Consider the following 19,979-nt stretch of genomic DNA (forward strand, 5'->3'; position numbering starts at 1 on the left):
ACATATTCCACACACATCCAGCAGGGGGGCCATTGCTCGGCTGAGAGCAAGATCCGCGAAATAAAAAAGGCGGGATGGTGGCCGGGGATGGATGAGGACCTCCGCCAACAGGTGGCGAGATGCCTCTCCTGTTCACTACACAACACTGCAATGCACACAAATTGGGCCTTCCTCCAGAATGCTCCTCCTCCACGGGGACCCACCTCCAAATTGATTTAATTGGGCCTCCACCTAAAGCACCAACCGGACGCACCTATGGCTTAGTAATTGTGGACTGCTTCACTAAATGTACTGAAGCGTTCCCCTGCAGGAGCAACACTGCTCTCACAGCAGCGTGCATGTTATTGAGCGAAGTGATCTATAGGTGGGGAGTGCCAGTACAGGTAGATAGTAACCAGAGACCACACTTCACTGGCAAAATCTTGACCGAATTGCAGAAACTCATGGGAATCACCCACAAGCTGCATAAATCTCACCACCCCCAGTCATCGGGAATCATAGAAAGGGGAAATCGGACTTTAAAAACAATGCTTGAAAAGTTCTGTGCGGATCTTCCTGCCCAATGGGCAAACAGGCTATCTATGTGCTTGATGGCTCTTAGATCGCCTACTAATAGCACTACGGGCATATCACCATACCAGGCAATGACAGGGAGGCTAAGGCGAACCCCTGGGCACCTATTATGGCCCATGGCAGCACCACTGCAGATGGGAACAGTGGGATACCAATGGCTAGAGAAAATGGTAGATCATGTCAATAAAACCAATGAGTTTGTGGCTACAAGAATGGGAAAGAGCAGGAGCCAGAGGAAACGCTACTTTGACAAAAAGGTTAGACCATTTGAATATCAGGACGGAGATGTGGTAATGGTCCTGAATTAGGGGAAAAATGAACACACCTTTGAAGCTAAGTGGAAAGGACCATTCCCGATTGTAAACCGCATTAGCCCAGCGGAATACTTGGTGCAGCTTCCCGAAAAGGGAGGGAAAAATAGCACTAAATAGTACCACATCAATCAGTTGAAATTGGGAAAAGCTGAATAAATTTATATGGAAACTGGCATCACTGTAGTGTTACTGTGGTTGTGGGGAACAATAGGTGGGAAGCATTAAAGACAGGGCCCAAAGAGACCTTGGAAGCAGGGGTGCTTAAGGGATCAGTGTGACAAATGCAAAGAGATCCCGAAAATAGGAGTATGAGGAATTGGTACATTATATGATGAAAAGGGAACTGCTTAGACAGCCCCAACCTACACTGCTGGAGATGTGCTGCTTCCACAGTCGAATAGTCACTAATGGATAACCAAATGATTATGCTAAATGCTTTCTTAAATGTAAATATGCAATGCTTATTATGCAAATGTAATCTTGCATATGGTATTTTATGTTTTGTAGATGTATGACGTGGAGAGAGGCCAATACGGACCCACACGGAGGTGGTCATGGTGGTTCATTCTGATTGGAATAGGACACCAAAGAAGAAGAAGGGGACTGATACAAGACAAGGGATACTGGCAGGAGTAGGAGGCCTAGCAGGGATCAACACACTAGACATGGCAAACACAGAAGACAGCATGTAGACACTGAGGTACAAACTGCAGGAGGTTATGAGAAGGGAGGGTGATGTCCGGGGAGGTACCCTCCATGAGGGAACCGACACCCAGGTTAATATACTTGACCTGTTAGAGCACTCAAGGCAGGCCGCCCATACCATTAATGCCCTTATAAAGGAAACCCAAAACGCCTCAGCTGAGACATCTATGGGGATCATCTGCACCGCATACAGAGCATGGATAATCGAACAGGCCAGGGAAAACCTCCGCTTGATCAGACTAGGACTCCTGCCCCATTGGGTAACCAATAAAGACTTCAAAAAATGGAACATAAGACAAGATTCCCCAATTCCCCAAATGTGGCAGGTGAGAAGACTCACTAAGGTGCACCTGGGACCCCACGTATGTGACATCCATTCCGAATATGCATTCAGGGGACAGTCCTACATGGGACTTGTTCTTCGGGTCCCCCTCATTAGGCAAGAAAAGCCTGCCAGCCCGGTGTTCAGGGTAGAGAACATGGGGTAATGCAGGGACGAGTGCTAATAAAACATGAACATTCACCCTCTTTCATAACGGACATTGACAACTACACCTGGATAGCCCCTGACCTACCGGGGTGTACCTGGGCGCAGGACGTCTGGTTGTGTCCATATGCATCACTACGCACTACGTACCTGCATGCGGGTTCAGATGGGACCCTGATAGCACCAATTGCTCCATGTCCACCCAGGCAGGATGGCAGTACCCCTTGCGTTACAGTCACCAGGGTAAGGGCGGGTATTGTGTAACCACCCCAGCCAGTAGTATGCTTTATGGGGGCAATTTAATTTGCTCCATCACTAGCTCCAGCTTCTGTTTCAAACCCCACTTGCCCTCCAAGTTCGGACAACAGGTGCTGCTGAACACTGAAGACCACGCACAAATCAAAGTAACTGTAAGTGACTCCCTTAGAATCCAGCTATACACCTACATAGCCAGATTCAGATATGACATTCCCCCAATAACGGAGGACTTCAAAGACTTAGTGACACAACTCAATACCTCCCTAAAACACTTTTATCTACTCCAACAGGACAATGCACTGAGACACGAGGACATTGAGGACCTTGAGGAGGAATCCCATTGATGTATCATTCCATCCTTGGGTGCGAATTGCCTTTCACCTCCTTGTAGTTTTGCAGTTTCTAATAAGTATCTATCTGATATATGTTACTCATCTTGTTAACAAATAATTGCTAAATTAAGACGTCGTACTGAGCATCCGGAAACAACTCAGTTTATGAGGGAACTAAACTGAGGGGTCGGAGAGGACTCCTCCCCCTCAAGGTGGGGAATGTAAGATTATATCATCACCTGTGAAATTTGTATCAAACATGTAGTTCGTTTTGTATTAATCAAACATATATCTGATGATTGTTAACCAATGTATTGCTGTAATCACATATGTACTTGACTCATTGTACCACATGTATTTGGGACATGTACCTTTTGCTATCCTTATATGAACACATTTTTCTCTTTAATACTAACTAAGCAAGTACATAGTAATTAACCACACAACTTAGAATCCGTCAAGCTTTGCAAAAACCCTTCAAAATCTTTTATTAAAACTAATAAAAGTATGAAAGTTGCCAGCACAGCACATACACTATAACCATAGCTATGCAGACGTGCTCATGAGATAACTGTCTGTATGAGACAATAGAGTCTTAGAGTTTCAAGCCTGAGACCCAGACAGGACCATCAGATAATAGACCTAGAAGTTGCCAAAGATGGCCTTGAGAAGAATACTATAGGATGAGATGAGGAGCTAGTCCCGTGGGAATGGTGGTAACTGGTAATCGGTCAATCCCTGGGGTATGGCATTGGGGGGACCATTCCATCACCCCCTGTCCATCAAAGAAAGAGATAAGGAGTAGGCCGACTCATTTTCCTTTGTCCTGAAAGATGCTCGACACCCAATTGGCCACCCCACCTTTTGGCAAGATCCCCATAGGTCAAACACCTGTGTCAATAATAGCCCTTGACACCAACCCCAAAAGTGGCATAAAAGAAGCACTCCTCACCGGCGTAAGGTTGTAGAGACTTAGCAGGAGTAATGTAACTAAGACTGACTTTGGAGGCCCACCAAACAGCTATTTGACGAATGATCTGGATCGACAGAAGTAGGGCTGAGGACAGGGAGTCCAACAGGTCAACCCCGGCCAGAACAAAGGACGCGTGAGATGTCTAACAGAAGTGGTTCCAGGTGGAGCAAGACTGAGGACAAAGAGTCCAACAGGTCACCCCTGACGGGGCTAAAGAGACGTGAGAATCGAAGTGGATGAGGGACTCCAGGCGGGGGTTGAAAGCGCTTTCTTCTAGACTCCTGAGGTGGACATAATTCTACCCAGTGCGGAACGAGCGATATGATCTCTTGCTCTGTGCTGCAAACTACAGCCCCAAAGCTACTTGTGTTGGTTCTTGTGTGAAATCTAATAAAGTACCTTTTTACCAAATTGGAGTGTCACGTCAATCATCGGCAACAGGGAATAAATAAAAATCCCTACAACCTACCAACAAACTCTTTCCATCAGTACTCAACTCTGCCAATCAGATGCTTCCTCTCACCCTTACACATTACCACTGTTCCAAGCCGCCCACCCACAACTCACGGGCCACCCACACTGGCAGCTATTCAATCATGACCCATACACACATCCTGCTTTCTTGCAGGAGAAGGTGGTGCATATCAGGAGGCAGCAAGTGGCAGTGGCATATAGCTCCTCGAGCCATTCAATGAGATCATGGTGGATCCGTGACCTAACTCCATATACCCGCCTTAGCCCAAATCCCTAAATACAAGGGCAGAAGGCACATAGGAGCAACACCACCTGCATGTTCCCCTCCAAGTGACACACCATCCTGACTTGGAAATATATTTCCGTTCCTTCATCATCGCTGGGTCAAAATCCTGAAACTCCCTACTTAACAGCAAGGTGGGAGAATCTTCACCACATAGACTGCAGCGGCTCACCACCACCTTCTCAAGGGCAATTAGGGATGGGCAATAAATGCGATGCCCACATCCCATGAACAAATTAAAAAAAAACCTTGGTTCACAGAAATCTATCAATCTCAGATTTAGAATTCACAATTGAGCTAGCATCAGCTGCCGTTTGCAGAAGAGGGTTCCAAACTTCTCCGACTCTTTGCGTGTAGCAGCATTTCCTAACTTCACTTCTGCACTTCCTGGCTCTAAATGTTAGGCGATGTCCCTTAGTCCTAGTATTCAAGTATAAGAGACCTCCAAAAACAGTTACAAATGTATCGGCAGCCAGAAGCAATAATCCAGCCACTGACCTGTAAATCCTGCATGTTCCCTTTAAATACCACTGGTGGGGGGTCCTCCAGGCACTCTAAGTCTGGTTCAGATGGTCTTGGTTAAGACTGTGCATTGAGTTGAGCGTTAAGTTCCAAAATGGTGTCTATTACTTTAAATCAGCGTTGCACACTGATTGTATCCATTTTCTCCTTATTTTACATGCTGCTGGTGTTCGGTATCTGCGCCTGTGCTAATACCTATACCAAGATGGCGTCCGGCGCACGTCACGTTGGAAAAATGCAAACCGCCGAAACAACAGGCGCTACACGGCCCAATTTCTAGCCTCCTGTCTTGTCCCAGGCTGTTAGCTCTAAGACTTCAATGTCTCATATGGATAGCTAGCGCTTTACCTCATAGACATGACTGAGTAACTTGCTAAAGTAGCGATGGTTACTGCTTATGTGCCTTAGAGAGGGTGCAGAAGAGATTTACGAGAATGATTCCAGGGATGAGGGACTTTAGTTACGTGGATATACTGGAGAAGTTGGGGTTGTTCTCCTTGGAACAGAGACGGTTGCGAGGAAATTTAATAGAGGTATTCAAAATCATGAAGGGTCTAGACAGAATAGATAAAGAGAAACTGTTCCCATTGGCGGAAGGGTCAAGAACCAGAGGATATAGATTTCAGGTGATTGGCAGAAGAACCAAAGGGGACATGAGGAAAAACTTTTTTTACATAGTAAGTGGTTAGGATCTGGAATGGACTGCCCGAGAGGGTGGAGGAAGCAGATTCAATCATGGCCTTCAAAGGGGAACTGGATAAGCACTTGAAAGGAAAAAATTTGCAGGGCTACGGGGATAGGGCGGGGGAGTGGGACTAGCTGGATTGCTCTTGCATAGAGCCGGCGCAGACTCGATGGGCCGATGGCCTCCTTCCGTGCTGTAACCAGAGGCAGTAGTAGAGGCGGGTACAATTTTGTCTTTTAAAAAGCATTTGGACAGTTACATGGATAAGATGGGTATAGAGGGATATGGGCCAAGTGCAGGCAACTGGGACTAGCTTAGTGGTATAAACTGGGCGACATGGACATGTTGGGCCGAAGGGCCTGTTTCCATGTTGTAAACTCCTATGATTCTATGATTCTAACCTTTCTATGAGTCTATGAAATCACAAAATGGTTTGAAAGAAAATCACCTTGATACACTTATGCGAATCAAATCTCATCTGTCAAGTGGTAGAGAAATAAACCTGGACAAGATATATAAACACCGGAAGACAGGGAGAGACAGCAGAAAAAAATATCCGAACCAGAGACAGTCACCCTCTTCTCCATCATCTGGCCTGTCGTCTACAGACTCTGGGTCTCAATCAGGATGTCCCCATTCCTCTGGTGACAGTGTTTTCTTCTGAAATTACTAAAAACCTGTTTTATTTAATTAAAAATCCTTGACAGCTTGCCTTGTTACAATTATCCATTATTTTGTAGATTTGTTCTGAATAATGTTTTCTAAAAAAAATGTTCCATTCAAAGTTGTGATTTTTTTTTACGGTGGCACAAACCCAAATTCATTCCACACATGGCCGGAAAAAATTAGAGGGAACATTGGTGGCAGGGCAAGTTGATAAGCCAGTTAAGAAAGCGTATGGGATACTTGGCTTTGTAAATAAGGGCATTGAATAGAAAAACAAGGAACTCATGCTAAATCTTTACAAATCACTGATTAGGCCTCAGCTGGAGTATTGTGTACAATTCTGGGCATCACACTTTAGGAAGGATGTCAAGGCCTTGGAGAGGGTACAGAGGAGGTTTACCAGGATGATACCAGGGATGAGGGATTTCAATTATGTGGAGAGATTGGAGATGTTGGGATTGTTCTCCTTAGGGCAGAGAAGGTTAAGGAGAGACCTAATAGAGGTATTCAAAATTATGAGGGGTTTTGATAGTGTAAATGAGAGAAACTGTTTCCTCTGGCAAGTGGGTCGGTAACCAGAGGTGACAGATTTAAAATAATTGGCAAAAGAACTAGAGAGGAAATGATGAGGCATTTATTCACACAAAGGGTTGTTAGGATCTGGAACGCACTACCTGAAAGTGTGGTGGAAGCAGGAAGTTTCAAAAGGCAATTGGATATGTACTTGAAGGGGACTAATTTGCAGGGTTATGGGGAAAAAGCTGGGGTGTGAGGCTAAATAGGACAGCTCTTTCGAAGAGCCGGCACGGGCATGATGGGCCGAATGGCCTCCTTCGGTGCTGTAAAATTCTATGATTGTATCTGCCACTCTACTGCCCACAGACCGAGCCCCTTTAAATCCTTCTGGATTTTTGCGCATCGATAATTCTTTGCCACTGTTTGGTGTCATTTGCAAATTTAGACACTTTAGATATAATTCCATCCTCCAAATCATTTACAAAAATTCTAAATAATAGCAGTCCCAACTCCGACCCCTGTCCTATCTTCTTCTGTCTTACTTTCACCCTATCTTACTTGACATCTTAGACCCTCAATTTCTTCCCGTGCTTGATTGTCTATTTCTTGCAACTTCTGCTTGAGATCCATAATCTCTCACTCTTGTTCCTATAGTTTCACTTTGTCGTCATAGTACCACTGCCCAAGATTCACGCACTCTGGCTTTTCCTAGTGTAGAAGTAGGAAATCTCTTTATTAAACTAAAATGACTATAATGAGTCTGCTTCTAGCATAATGAACCTGAGAACATTGTTAACAATCCTAATTGCTAATCCATTGATGCCCTCATCTGAATGACTAGGCTGGATACTTAACACTGAGAATGACAAAACAAGTTTTTGGTTTTTAAATCACTAATGCCCCCAAGTGGCAGAAAGAATATATTTTCGACAGCTGCTGTCAAAAACAGAAACCTTGATCCTTGAAATTATTTAATGTAAGTTAAAACAGCTCCCATTTGCTTGGGCAGAGTTGTATGGTGAATTGCCTACCTAGCTATGTCTTTGTCATTTCTCAAATTAACACGTTCTCCACGTACTGCAGGAATAAGCCCAAGGTTCCTAAAAAAGAGGATCAACACAGATGCAGTTCCTTTAATACATTTCACGTCATGCAAGGACCGTGCAACACTCCAGGCTATATAATGGCACCCTCTCTAAGCATATATGCTCATTGTTCTTACAAAAGAGGAATATAAAGGCACAATAATGTGGGACATAGTATAAGTAACAATCAAAGCTGCTTCCTCTCAGGATGACCGTGATCCATACAAACCATCAGCCCCTACAAAGGACTGAAGAACTGCCAATTAGTGGGCAGGTAATGGCAGCCACTGCCTTCTCAGGCATGGCTCCAGGTATAGCAACAATCAAGGTCAGCTCTATTCTTTGAGGCCCATACCATCCAACAGCAGTCTATCCCACTCAGGAAAAACTTAAGACATGGTAGTAAATTTGGAGTTGATTCTGGTCTCCAGGATGATATTGAAGTAGAATGCAGATTTTGTCACAGAGAATTATGTTGAGTCTACAGCACAGAATTAGGCCATTCGGCCCAACTGGTCTATGCCGGCGTTTATGCTCCACACGAGCCGCCTCCCTCCCTACTTCATCTACGCCTATCAGCATACCCTTCTATTCTTTTCTCCTTTGTGTGCTTATCTAGCTTCCTCTTAAATGCATCTATGCTACTTGCCTCAACTGTTCCTTGTGGTAGCGTGTTCCACATTCTTACCACAAGTTGGGTAAAGAAGTTTCTCCTAAGTTCCCGACTGGATTTATAAATTAGTGACCATCTTATATTGATGACCTCTAGTTTTGATCTCCCCGCACATGGCCGGAAAAAATTAGAGGAAACATTGCTCCTGACTTGTGCTTTGTAGATGGTAGTGAGAGTTTGGGGAGTCAGGATGTGAGTCAATCATCGCAGAATACCCACCCTCTGACCTGCACAAGTAGCCACGGCATTTATGTGGCTGGTCCAGTTAAGTTTCTGGTCAATGGTGTGGGTCTGGGCAGTGGCAATGCCATTGTATGTCATGGGGAGGTGGTTAGACTCTCTCCTGTTGGAGATGGTCATTGCCTGGCACTTGTGTGGTGCAAATGTTACTTGCCACTTATCAGCTCAAGCCTGGATGTTGTCCAAGTCTTGCTGCATATGGGCACGGACTGCTTCATTATCTGAGAAATTGCCAATAGAGCTAAACATTGCAATTATCAATGAATATCACCACTTCTGGACCAGTATGATGGAGGGAAGGTAATTGTTGAAGCAGCTGAAGATGGTTGGGCCTAGTACGTTGCCTTGAGGAATACCTGCAGCAATGTCCTGGGGCTGAGATGATTGGCCTCCAATAACCACAAATATTTTCTTTTGTGCAAGGTATGAATCCAGCCACTGGAAAGTTTTCCCCCTGATCCCCATTGATATCAGTTTTACTAGAGTTCCTTAGTTCGACCAAGGCTGTAATGCGATCAGGAGCCATGTGGTCCTGGTGGACCCCAAACTGGACATCGGTGAGCAGGTTATTGGTGAGTAAGTGCAGCTTGATAGAACTGTTGACAACCTTCTAATCTGTGTAGCTCGGATCCACATTCAGAAATCTAGCTGTTTGTATTCTTTGGCCATCCAGCAGATGGAATGTGCCTCTGTTGACTCCTGGCCTCGGAAGGCTTACACGCTAGCCTCAGAACCTATTTTTAGTTTGAATGTTATACCAAGCAGTGGCTAAGCCAAAAAGAGCATCAATGTCTCCTCCTGTTTAACCCCTAAGCGTTAAGTGCTGCTCCAAGCCACAGAAATGTTGTCTAAAAACTAGGGCCTTTATTCAGACTATTGATAACCTATCTTCCCAATTACCACTGAAGTAGAAAATTATATTTTCATGGGCATGGGGTTCTTTTACTGGTTAAATAAGAATAGGCAAATGTCCAAGATAGAAACATAAGAACTGGAGTAAACCATTCAGTCCCTTGAGCCTGATCCGCCATTCAATTAGACCATGGCTACCAGGCCCAAGTTACTTTAACTCAGCCTCTTCCGGATGGTCTTACTTTACAAACTCACCTTTTCCTTTACTTACTCCTCCAAATGGTAGTGGTTGTTGGAGGCCAATCATCTCAGCCCCAGGACATTGCTGCAGGAGTTCCTCAGGGCAGTGTCCTAGGCCCAACCATCTTCAGCTGCTTCATCAATGACCTTCCCTCCATCATAAGGTCAGAAATGGGGATGTTCGCTGATGATTGCACAGTGTTCAGTTTCATTCGCAACCCCTCAAATAATGAAGCAGCCCAAGCCCGCATGCAGCAAAACCTGGACAACATCCAGGCTTGGGCTGATAAGTGGCAAGTAACATTCGCACCAGATAAGTGCCAGGCAATGACCATCTCCAACAAGAGAGAATCTAACCACCTCCCCTTGACATTCAACGGCATTTCGATCGCCGAATCCCCCACCATCAACATCCTGGGGGTCACAATTGACCAGAAACTTAACTGGACCAGCCATATAAATACTGTGGCTACAAGAGCAGGTCAGAGGCTGGCTATTCTGATGCGAGTGACTCACCTCCTGACTCCCCAAAGCCTTTCCACCATCTACAAGGCACAAGTCAGGAGTGTGATGGAATACTCTCCACTTGCTTGGATGAGTGCAGCTCCAACAACACTCAAGAAGCTCGACACCATCCAAGATAAAGCAGCCCGCTTGATTGGCACCCCATCCACCACCCTAAACATTCACTCCCTTCACCACCGGCGCACCGTGGCTGCAGTGTGTACCATCTACAGGATGCACTGCAGCAACTTGCCAAGGCTTCTTTGACAGCACTTCCCAAACCCGTGACCTCTACCACCTAGAAGGACAAGAGCAGCAGGCACATGGGAACAACACCACCTGCACGTTCCCCTCCAAGTCACACACCATCCCGACTTGGAAATATATCGCCGTTCCTTCATCATCGCTGGGTCAAAATCCTGGAACTCCCTCCATAATAGCACTGCAGGAGAACCGTCACCACACGGACTGCAGCGGTTCAAGAAGGCGGCTCACCACCACCTTCTCAAGGGCAATTAGGGATGGGCAATAAATGCCGGCCTCGCCGGCGACGCCCACATCCCATGAACGAATAAAAAAAAATGAAACGGAGGGAAGTGCATGGGAGTGTAGTGTGCTGCTGCTCTGACATAGTGTACGATACCTTGCTACCTTACTATACTGTGGGATTCAGATTTTTATCACTTACTCAAAAAACAATTTGCACCTGGACCTGAAAAGACAACAACCCAGAACCGAGGCTAATTTGACTATGCAGGATACTCAAAAGATAAAAAACAAATCCATTCAGCACATTGGGCGCTAAATTGTGCCATGTAGCGTCCGTTGTTTCAGCGCTACACAGCCTCTCTGACATCCAAGATGCATGTTTCCAGTGTGATGTGCGCCGGACGCCATCTTGGTATAGGAGTTAGCGCATGTGCAAATACCGAACACAGGAAACATGTAAAGTAGAGAGAAAATGCGTGCAATCTTTGTGCAACGCTGATTTAAAGTGATAGACACCATTTTCGACCTTAACGCTCAACTCAACGCACAGTCTTATCCCCGACCATCTGAACGTGTCTTACAGTGCCTGAAAGACCCCCCACCAGCGCCATGCAGGTGTTGCAGGTTAGTTGCTGTATTATTGCTTCTGGCTGCTGGAGGAGTAGGAAGTGTTTTTTGAAGCTCCCTATTCTTACTGAGAGTTCTTGGACTACATTTGAGAGTGGTTTGGCAGGTACTGTCTTACGGGTCGGAAAGTTACAACCATGGTTGAACAACATTCCTGCCAACCATGGGTGGTCTGCTAGGGCTCCCGTTGGACATTGAGCATGACTGGGAGCATGCAGAGAGGCCAAGCATAGCAGGTCAAGCTGCGAGGAGACGGAGGACGAGGAGGCGCAGGGCACTGAGCAGGAGGCCCTACCCAATGAGGGCCTTCTGGGACCAATTCTCTTACCTCAACATGACCGAGGAGGATTGCAGCCGAAGCCTGAGGTTCACCAAGGAAGCCGTGACCGAGATCTGTCAACTGGTGCGGCCACAACTGCAGCCTCAGAGCAGGGCGAAAACAGCATTGCCTGTGGCTGTGAAGGTCACCGTGGCATTGAATTTCTACGGCTCAGGAGCATTTCAGGCCTCTGCTGGTGACATGTGCATTGCTGCATAAGGGAAGTCACAGACGCACTGTACCACATGAGGAACAGGTTCATCACCTTCCCTCTCCACAGAGACAAGCAGAACGAGCGAGCACAGGGGTTCGCTCGCATTGCTGGCTTCCCCATGGTACAGGGTGCCATTGACTGCACGCATATTGCCCTGCATGCCCCGCACATCAACTCAGCCGTCTTCATCAACTGAAAGGGCTTCCACTCCCTCAATGTGCAGCTGGTGTGTGACCACACGGATTGAATCATGGAGGTCGATGCCTGCTACCCTGGGAGCAGTCACAACGCCTTCGTCACGCAGCAGTCCAACGTGCCAGCTATCTTTCACCCAACTCGGCAAGTCAAAGACTGGCTACTGGGCGACAACGGCTATCCCCTCACGCAGTGGCTCATGGCACCGGACAGGAACCCATGCACACGTGCACAGCAGGCCTATAACGAGAGCCATGCTGCCACATGAAACATCGTGAAGCACACCATAGGCCTCCTCAAACAACGCTTCCACCGCCTGGACTGGTGTGGAGGAGCCCTGCGGTACTCCCCTGAGTGGGTGGGCAGATTTGTGGTGGTCTGCTGCATGCTGCACAACCTCGCCATCATGAGGGACCAGCCTTTGCCACCAATGATTGGAGAAGACCCTGAGCCAGAGGTGGAGGAGGAGGCTGAGGAGGAAGAGGCTGAGGAGGAGGAGGAGGAGGAGGAGGAGGGTGTGGAGCCGGAAGAGGAAGTGGAGGAAGATGCAAGGATGCAACGGGAACCACACGCCTTGTCTGGAAGGGCTCTGCGTGCTCGCCTGATCTGTGCCCACTATCAATAATTGGAACTACATCCCCCAACTCACCAACAGTCCTACATTCCCCACCTTTCTACTCCCACAAGACAATCAAATCACCCTCCATCTGATTATACATCGGTGTCCCTCTCAGCTCATTGCATAAATAAAAACCACCACTGAATGCAAAATCAAAGTCTCATTTATCAATCAATAAATGAAATTATACAAACATAACAGAACTATTCACCCTTGTCCTTTTCCTTAGTGCCTTTTGTTCGTGTGCCTTTACCTATCCTAGTGCTCCTACAAGGTGCTTCCTCAGTGGCTGGATCATGGGTGGTGGGAGGCTGCTGGCCTTCAATGGAGGAGCGTGCAGATGGCCTTGGGGGACGACCTCGAGCAGCTCTAGACCGGGAGGGCCCAGCTTCAGACTGCACCATCGCAGCAAGGGTTGCAGCAGTCTGGCCTGGCTGGCCGATAAGCCACAAAAGGGGCACTGGCAGAGTGGCAGGGGTGGGAGCAGGAAGGCTGTTGTCCTGAGAGACGACAGCAGGTCCGACTGCCATGGCGCCACTGCCACTCTCCCGGGGCGGTGCCTCAGCAATCCTGGTGATCAGCTGGAGAACGGATTGCTGGAATGCTGTGACACCCTGGAAGCCCCGTTCCACTGTGGTCCCTAGACCCATGATAACAGCAGTCTGAGCGACAGATAGATTGGTGAGGACGAGGTCAAGTAGGTTTTTCCCTCGTGTTGGTTCGCTCACCACCTGCTACAGGCCCAGACTGGCAGCTATGTCCTTCAGGACTCGGCCAGCTCGGCCAGTAGTGGTGCTACTGAGCCACTCTTGGTGATGGACATTGAATTCCCTCACCCAGAGTACATTCTGTGCCCTTGCTACCCTCAGTGCTTCTTCCAAGTGCTGCTCAACATGGAGGAGGACTGATTCATCAGCTGAGGGAGGGCGGTAGGTGGTAATCAGCGGGAGGTTTCCTTGCCCTATTTGACCTGATTTCATGGGATCCGGAGTCAATGTCGAGGACTCCCAGGGCCACTTCCTTTGAAAGAGTGCTGAGGTATTAGAATAGTGAAAAACAGTAAGATTCACGAGACAAGGCGTCCTATCCTAGTATGAACATACGAAGAACTGATAACGGTAAAAGGCTACATAAACACTAAGATATTAAACAATCCTTGGTGGTTTCTGAGTCAGCAAAGTAGGAACAGGAGATAAGACCATGCTTACATGCAGAACAACGCAGCCAAATAGTATAAAGATATGACATGCTCCCTCCCAAAAGATAGAGCTCTCAAGAGGGGATGGTGGGAAGTCCATTGGCACAGGCGGCTTGTATTGATTGTTTGTATTGATTGCTTGTCATTAATGTAGTCAGTTGTATTATAACTAAAATATTGTTAAATGCAATGTTGAAGACAGCTGTAGTACGTCAATCTATCAAACTTGCTATTTTATAACACGAGCTAGAATCAAGTGGAGGTTATTGTTGATGGATTGGCAACCCATAGTTGCGACGGTAATGGAAGAAATCCGCTTACAGCAGATTGCTCATGTTTTCCCTTGTGGATACTTGGAGGAACTGGTCATTCAGAATATTTACTATTTCTTGGAAGATCAGCCAAAGTGCCTGCTCTTTAATACCATCCAGTGGCCCCTGCTGGAAAGTGTTTGTGCGCAGCTATTAGGTAAGGGTATGGTCAGGCTTGGCTGTGGTACCCCCCACACCACCCCACCATCCCCACCCGCCCACAGTAGGAGAACCTGCTAACATACAATGTCTAGTGAAGAGTGGGAGAGTGCTGCATTGACAGAGGTACCATCATTCAGATCAGACATCAAACTGAGGCCTTGACTGCCTGTTCAGGTGGACGCAAAAGATCCCATTTGAATAAGAGCTGGGGAGTTCTCCGGGGTCCTGGCTAATATGTACCCCCCAACCAACACCAACAAAAACAGATTAACTGGTCATTCCTCTCACTGCTGTTTGCAAATTGGAAGTTGTGTTACGTACGTAACAACAGTGACTGCATTTCATAAGCAATTCACTGGCTGATATTGAAGCCTGAAACTGTGCCAGTTTTGTACCTCCATCGTTGTTTCCCAATCATTGTTTTCCTGTCTTTAATGAATCCAGCTCTGTTATCTTCAGGATATGGTTTTATCATCCCAGCTCAAAAAGAACAGTCCTGTTATTTCTGACCACCCCCCCACCCCTAATTTCCCAGCTTCCCACTAAAAACTGCCTAAAACCCAATCAACGATGTCTTTCCCCCTGGGAAACCCATTAACCTTGGCTTATATGGAGGACGAGGAGGAACAGAATTTGAGGGAGAAGGCATGGGTGCCTTAGCAATGCTTGAAGAGACTGAGGTTCCTCAAGGAAGCCACTCAGGAAATTTATAGAATGCCCGATGTGGATCTGCGACCTCTCTCAAGAAACCCAACTTCCCTCTCAGTTGAGGTGAAGGTCACATTAGCCCTCCACTTCTATGTATCTGGATCCTTTCAGGCTGTAAGTACAAACATTAGCAATGTGTCAAGCTGAGCAGTACAAAGGTGTCTAAGGAAAGTAACTGATGCATTATTCAAAAGAGCCTCAACTAAAGATGTCAACGGACTTACAATCATAATGTGAAAGGGCTTCTACAGGATGACGGGTTTTTCCCAGAGTACAGGGTGCCATCAATGGAATCTACTTTGCTTTAAGAGCTTGTTCATTGATACAGCTTCATATCCACTCCCTCAATTTTCAACTTGTTTGTGACCACCAGCTCTGCATCATGTGTGTCAATGTCCATTACCCTGGGAGCTCCCACATTGCCTTCAGTCTAACGCAGTTGAACGTGCCAGCTATATTTCAGGATCCTGACTATACGCCTGCCTGGTGCTTAGGAGTCCAAGAATACCCTCTCCAACTGTGGTTGATTACCCCTGTGCACTTAACAAGGGGCAATGTTGGGGAGAATAACAACCAAGCCCATTCATAGACCCGGAGGCATAATTGACCATAACGATTCTGAAATCATGGCTTCAGGTGCATGGACCAATCAGGAAGAGCCTTCCAGTACTCCACTTCTAGGGTCTCTCGGATAGTTGTGGTGTGCTGCATTCTCCATAATCTGGCACTGGCGAGAGGGATAGACATATAAGAGTATCAAGAAGAGATGCTCCAGGTGATAATCGGGAAGTTGGCCACCCCCCTCCAGTTGCCAGAATCATTAGAAATAATCTAATCCAGGAGCACTTCAACTGGTGAGAAACGTTACATATAATAAAGTCTATGCAAAGCAACTCAAAAGTACCTTCATTAAGTTGCATGGAATTAACAGCACAGAAACAGGCCATTTGGCCCAACTAGTCTATGACCACGTTCATGCTCCACACGAGCCTCCTCCCACCCTACTTCATCTCACCCTATCAGCATATCCTTCTATCTCTTTCTCCCTCATGTACTTATCTAGTTCCCCTTAAAGGCATCTATGCTATTTGCCTCAACTATTCCTTGTGGTAGCAAGTTCCACATTCTAACAACTAAATATATACTAAATATATGCGAACCTCAACCACATGACCCACTGCTCCATCATTCCACCGAGATGGCTAACCAATCACAGTAAGAAATTGGCATGGTTCTGGCATACAAATATGATGCCACATTTATTAGTGCAGACAACTGTTACATCTCTACTGTTAATATCCACCATGGTGCTTTCCTCTTGTGCATTTAGCACAAAAGTGGACCCTCCCACTTCCCTGTCATCAACTCTTCCTGCAAAGGTCTCTCCAGGATCAGTGATTATGACTTGGATTCCTGACTAATTCATTTCCTCACCCTAACCCAGAGGCGACAAGGCCATTTGTAACAACCCAAGAGCTGCCACAGCTGAGATCACAAGATGATTACGAATGGGGAAGGCCATTTGTCCATCTTGACTCATCCATCCAGAAAGACCCCTAAGTTCCCCTCCCTTCTCCCCAGTATTGTATAAATTGTGTTGAAAATGAATCACCACATTATTTTTGCATCATTGGAAAATTGACACTTATCATCCTGCTCTTCTCCGTTCAAAATGAAGAAAATGCCCCTTCTAAAACTGCATAACTGGGGAAATGCTTTGTTTGGGTCCAGGTTTTACATTTTTGTGTTATGCTTGTGTTAACGAATCTCTGTGGCAGAGATATGCACAAGTTGTCATTTATGGAGCGCAGAGGATGAGAGGCCAGGGAGGATAGCATCAGTGTAGAGTCTGGAGGTGACAGAGGCATGTATTCTGAGAGAGCTCAGAAATGTATGTATCATCTGTTCTAAACATACCATCTTGTTAAATCTTGTATTACTTAGCTTTTTGTTCTATACAACTATGTCATGTTTCTTCTACTGTATTTGTAAAATAATTCTTACAGGATAAATTAAGCTACACTCCGTTGAGCCAGAGCTCCATTGAGATGCTGGGGAGGGTCCTTCAAGCGATGGGTTCTTTCAAAGTTCTGCAGACAGCAAGTTGTAAATTCTAGACACGGAAAATGTGTTTTTATTTAAGAAATTTACAGTCTGAAATTCCTGGTCTCCGGGAGGGCTAAATGGTTGATTTTTGCTTGGGGAGGGGGGCAGGTATTTGTGGCGGAACCCTGTTAGAATCATAGAATGACATAACACAGGAGGCCATTCGGCCCATCGTGCCTGTGCCGGTTTTTTGAAAGAGCTATCCAATTAGTCCCATTCCCCTGCTCTTTCCCCATTGCCCGCAAATCTTTCCCCTACAACTCACTGGGTAATTTTTTTTTCCTCATGTCGCCTCTGGTTCTTTTGCCAATTACGTTAAATCTGTGTCCTCTGGGGTTACTAACCCTTCTGCCACAGGAAACTGTTACTCTTAATTTACTCTATCAAAACTGTCCGTGATTTTGAACGCCTCTATCAAATCTCTCCTTAACCTTCTCTACTCTTAGGAGAAGAACCCCAGTTTCTCCAGTCTCTCCACAAAGCTGAAGTCTTTCATCCCTGGTACCATTCTTGTAAATCTCCTCTGCACCCTCTCTAAGGCTTTGACATACTTCCTAAAGTGTGGTTCCCAGAATTGGCCACAATACTCTAGCTGGGGCCGAACCAGTGTTTTAGAAAAGGTTTAGCATAACTTTTTTGCTTTTGCACTCTATGCCTCCATTTATAAAGCCAAGGATCCCGTATGCCTTTTCAGCACCCTTTTCAACGTGTCCTGCTACCTTTAAAGACTTGTGCACGTGAACCCCCAGGTCTCTCTGTTCCTGCATCCCCTTTAAAATTGTACCATTTAGTTTATTTTGCCTCTCCTCATTCTTCCTACCAAAATGAATCACTTCACACTTCTGTGCGTTAAATTTAATCTGCCATATATCTGCCCATTTCAGCAGTCTGTTAGTCAGGATTCTGCCCTGTTTGCACTGGATCTTTAAATTCTATTAGGGGTGGAGGGGCATGGATGGGTCTTTCATCCACCATCCCCACTTCAGGGAGGAGTGTGTCTGAGGGATTTCCCATGCTAGCCCAGGAATTCCACCCTTTATGCACTTGAAAGGCTTCAACAGAACTCCCACCAGCTTAGAGCTGGCAATAACCCTACTGAGGGCCTCAAGAGGCCCCAAACCGGGAGGGGAACAGTTACGTTCCTCAAGGGGCAGATCTCAGAAGCTGTCTCTTTGCTCGAGCAATCCAAAACTAGCTAAAACTAATACCCCACTGCTGCGCTCTCCCTATAGCCTTGTATCTTCCTCTGCTTCAAATACTTATTCATAAGGGGGAAGGTTTTGGCCACTCAGTATCAATATCAACCACTGCAATGACTCAAGTCGGGTACAGGCTTGATGCCGAGCAAACTGCATGGTATAGACAGTGAGTCAATAAAGTGAACAATAAAAAGAAATAAATGAAAGTAAAATAGATTAACTTGTACACAGATATTATATAAGAATTGAATCTAAGTTAATTTAATTCGAAAATTAAATGAAAGCTTCTATAAAAAGTTTTTTTTTACATACATTACAGCTTTAGGAATAAGCTTTAAGAATAAAGGGAATGTCTGTTAAAATTAAATTATTTAATGTGTTCTGAATATCTTACTTTTATGTGAATTGACTGTTCTATATCATTTTGTACAATAGCATAATCCAGGGGCATAACAATAGCATCCCCTTGTGAACTGAATTGACCAGTCATGTCTTTCACATGGGTGCTTTGTCAATCCCTCTGAAGGCAGATCAAGGAAACACAAGGCTTGATATGGATCGATAAGTTGTTTTATTTCACAGTGAGTGAACATACAGGGCAACAGTTATGATTAAGAACATAGGATCATAGGAACAGGAGTAGGCCATTCAGCCCCTCATGGGGGAGGGGGTCGGTCATCGGAGGGGGGTTGGAGATTATGGGGGGGGTTGGAGATCTTAAGGGGGTCGGAGATTGTGGGGGGGCATTGGACATGGGATTGGGGGTCGGAGATCGCGTGTGTGCCATTTGATAAAATCATGGCTGATCTGTGATCTAGCTCCATATACCTGCCTTTGGCCCATATCCCTTAATACTTTTGGTTGCCAAAATTAGATTCACTTAGTTCAATTAGTACAACTTGTCTTCACATAATAATCCAAAAACAATGGGCTTTAAATTGGGCCGCGTAGCGTCTGTTGTATAGGCGCTATGTGGAATCCTAAGGATCCAAAATGGCGTCCAGAATGCACGCACACACTTCTAGCATGACACGCGCCAGACGCCATCTTGGTAAAGGCGTTCACGCACGTGCAGATAATGAATGCCGGCACCATGTAAAGTAGAGAGAATATGCGGTAGATCAATGTGCAATGCTGATTTAAAGGGACATGTGGGATTTTGGAACTCAATGCTCCAGCCAACATACTGTCTTAACCTCGCACAGCTGAACAGGGTCGTAAACAGCATGCGGGCCCCCCAGTCAGTGCTATTTAAAGGGATCATGCAGGAGTTACAGGTTAGTTGCTGGGTTATTGCTTCTGGCTGCTGATGCATTTGTACCTGTTTTTGGAGGTCTCCTATCCTTGAATACTTGAACTAGGGGACATAGCCTAAAAATTAGAGCCAAGACTTTCAGGAGTGAAGTTAGGAAACCCTTCTACAAGCAAAGAGTGGTAGAAGTTTGGAATG

The sequence above is a fragment of the Heptranchias perlo genome, chromosome 8 (assembly GCF_035084215.1).
Source record: "Heptranchias perlo isolate sHepPer1 chromosome 8, sHepPer1.hap1, whole genome shotgun sequence".
NCBI lineage: Eukaryota > Metazoa > Chordata > Chondrichthyes > Hexanchiformes > Hexanchidae > Heptranchias > Heptranchias perlo.